This window comes from Artemia franciscana, unplaced genomic scaffold (genome assembly GCF_032884065.1).
Source record: "Artemia franciscana unplaced genomic scaffold, ASM3288406v1 Scaffold_1117, whole genome shotgun sequence".
Lineage (NCBI taxonomy): Eukaryota > Metazoa > Arthropoda > Branchiopoda > Anostraca > Artemiidae > Artemia > Artemia franciscana.
Genome location: NW_027062743.1, coordinates 117,188 through 120,157, shown reverse-complemented (window position 1 = coordinate 120,157; position 2,970 = coordinate 117,188).

Below are 2,970 nucleotides of genomic sequence, written 5' to 3'. Positions count from 1 at the left end.
TTCTGCTTTTTAAAACAATTAAAAGCTTTAGCACAAAGAGCGAGGGATTGCGGAGGGGACAACCCATTTCATATACGGAGTAATTTCTGTGCTTTTTAAGTTTTAATGTCGCTCCTTACTTTCAGTTAGAAAAACTAGTTTTTTTTATCTAATTAAAAGTAAAGACCAATATATATTGGAGTGTCTAGAATTGATTTAAAGTTGAAATTTCGGATGGGTAACTACTTCCCGGGAAGTTGTGATGCTCATAGACTTCAGGATGAAAATTTGAGAGAAACTTTCAAGGAACATATACTGAACTTGAATACTGAATGAATACTGAACTTGAGAGATTAAAATTTGACGATGTGAAAGATGGATAGAATAATCTTAGAAAAACAATTTGTGAAGTTGCTGATGGTGTCTTAGGGAAGAAAGTTAAGACAGGAGCTAGGAATATTAGTGAAAAAGCTTTATGTTTGATAGAGAGTAGAAGGGGTTTGTACGAGAATTAATTGAGTGATAGATCATATGAAAACAAAAAGAATGTAAAGAAAGTAGAGAAAGCATTAAAATACAAACTAATGAGGTTTGAATTGGAGGATATGGGTAAAATTACCGAGGATCTGGAAGATGCAGCTAGGTGGCATAATAGTAAAATATTAAACTGGCATGTTAAAAATTAAGAGGGAGTAGTCAATACCGACTTATGCCAGTTAAAGATAGAAATGGGGCTACAATTAGTGATAAGGAAAGAGTTAAAGAGAGATAGGTGGAACATTTAGGGATTTTGCCAAACCAATACACAGTTGCAAGAAAAGATATAGAAGAAAATGAAAAAGTTTGTGATACCTTGGATGTGAAGGAAGATGTGTTTTTTGATAAAGAATTAGTGACAGTACTAAAAGGATCAAAAAATAATAAGGTTACAGGTGCTGATAGTGTGGTAGATAGCTTTCTTAAATATGGTGGCTCTGAGGTTAGAAATATGCTACTGAAGATTATGAATACGATTTTTGATAGATTAGATTAGCGTTCGATTCTCTTGATAGAAGAGCTTTAGCAAAGGTCTTATCCTCACATGGTATACAAGACAAATACATTAAAGTGATTTGTGCTATTTACGAGAATAATACTGTTGCGGTAGGAAATGAGGTTAGTGGCTGGTTTTGTATTAAATCAGTAGTTCAGCAGGGTTGTGTTCTATCCCCCTTTATATGGATCGTTTTGATGGACTTTGTCTTAAGGAGCACAGCAAAAGGCAATGGGAGACCACGGAATCAAATGGGGAGGTAAGACTCTTCTGAGCTTAGATTATGCTGATGATTTTAGCATACTAGATGAAAGTGTGAACAAAATGAATAAGCTTGTAGAGATTTTACAAGTTCAGGGTGGTAGAATAGGTTTGAAAATTAATGTTAAGAAGACAAAGTCACTATGGCTAGGAATAGGTGAAGAAGAAAAGGTGACGTTGGGTAACGAAAAGATTGATCAGGTGAGCAGCTTCACTTACCTTGGTAGTATTATTAGTATTATTTTGAAACGCGTCAAGAAATGTTTTTATTCTAAAAAAAAAAATCCCGTGCAGCCTACGTCGGTTCAGAATCGCTAAAGGTATTATGTAAACTACAAAAATATTCATGGTGCCTCAGCAATAATTTTTATGTCTTACGTCAAACATGAAAAATCTATTTATATATATATATATATATATATATATATATATATATATATATATATATATATATATATATATATATATATATATATATATAAATAAGTTGTTTGTTTGTGTGTGTCTGTTGACTGACGTCATGTTTGTGTGTCAACTGATATATAAATGACGACGGGGACACAGGGAATGTTCGATTAGCAATCAGCATCAATAAAGCACAAGGGCAATCATTAGAATAATAAGGTATAGATATAAAAACGGATTGTTTTTCCCATGGACAATTATATGTTGCATGGTCAAGAGTCTGTAAACCTGACAATCTGTTTATATGCACAGACAATGGGACAGCGAAGAATGTTGTATATTTGCAAGTTTTACGTAGTTAAAAACATATGTATATCTATCTATATTCACAGGTGGGACACAGAGACACAAATACAATGGCGCGTAACTAATATGGCGCGCAACGACTTATGCGCGCGTGGGGGCTTGGGGGGGCGTGAAGCGCCCCCACCAACTAGGTGTTGGGGTGGGCCACCCCAACAGCTAGTATCTGATAATATTTAAATTGATTTGTTTTTTTTATAATAAAAGTAACTCGCTACGTTAAACACAGCCAGTGAACAGAACCAGCTGTATAATGTCAATAGGAATGCCCAAAAAGCAAATTTTCACGATTATTACAAATGATGATTCTTTGGAACCACCTGAGCTATCAAACGTGATAGGACCGAGAGAACGGCCCAAACATACCAAATTTACAATGCAAGAATCTGAGCGAGTCAAAAACGAAAATGAAGAGCGAAGACATGGACGTTTAGAATCCGGAATTCCAGGTTTACCACCGCAAAACTTGAACATAAAAAAACCGCGATAGTTATTCATTTCCTTATTGTTGCTGAATTATGTAACAACATAACTAAGGCGATTTGCTTGGGAAAAATAACTTATCTAATCAAATGTAACGAAAAATTACTTATCTTAACTATGTTTGATAATTCTGAATCAACTACCACTGAAGCCTGTCGGACAGCAGGCATAAGTAAAAAACAAATGCCGTAGCATAAACTCCTTCGTAAAGATAGGAATAAAATCGTTTCACCCAAACTCCAGCATAAAATTTTAAGTCACCTTACTTAAGTAAAGAGCGACCCTAGTCATTACTAATTGACACCCAAAAACCGGACTTTCATAAAAGTATGCAATAGATCTTGCTTTTCATGTTTATTTCAAAATGTAATATTTATTTGGGCACTTGTCAGTTATTGGAAATACATTCGAGGACTATGCTTGGATTATATCTCAGAAAACCGATT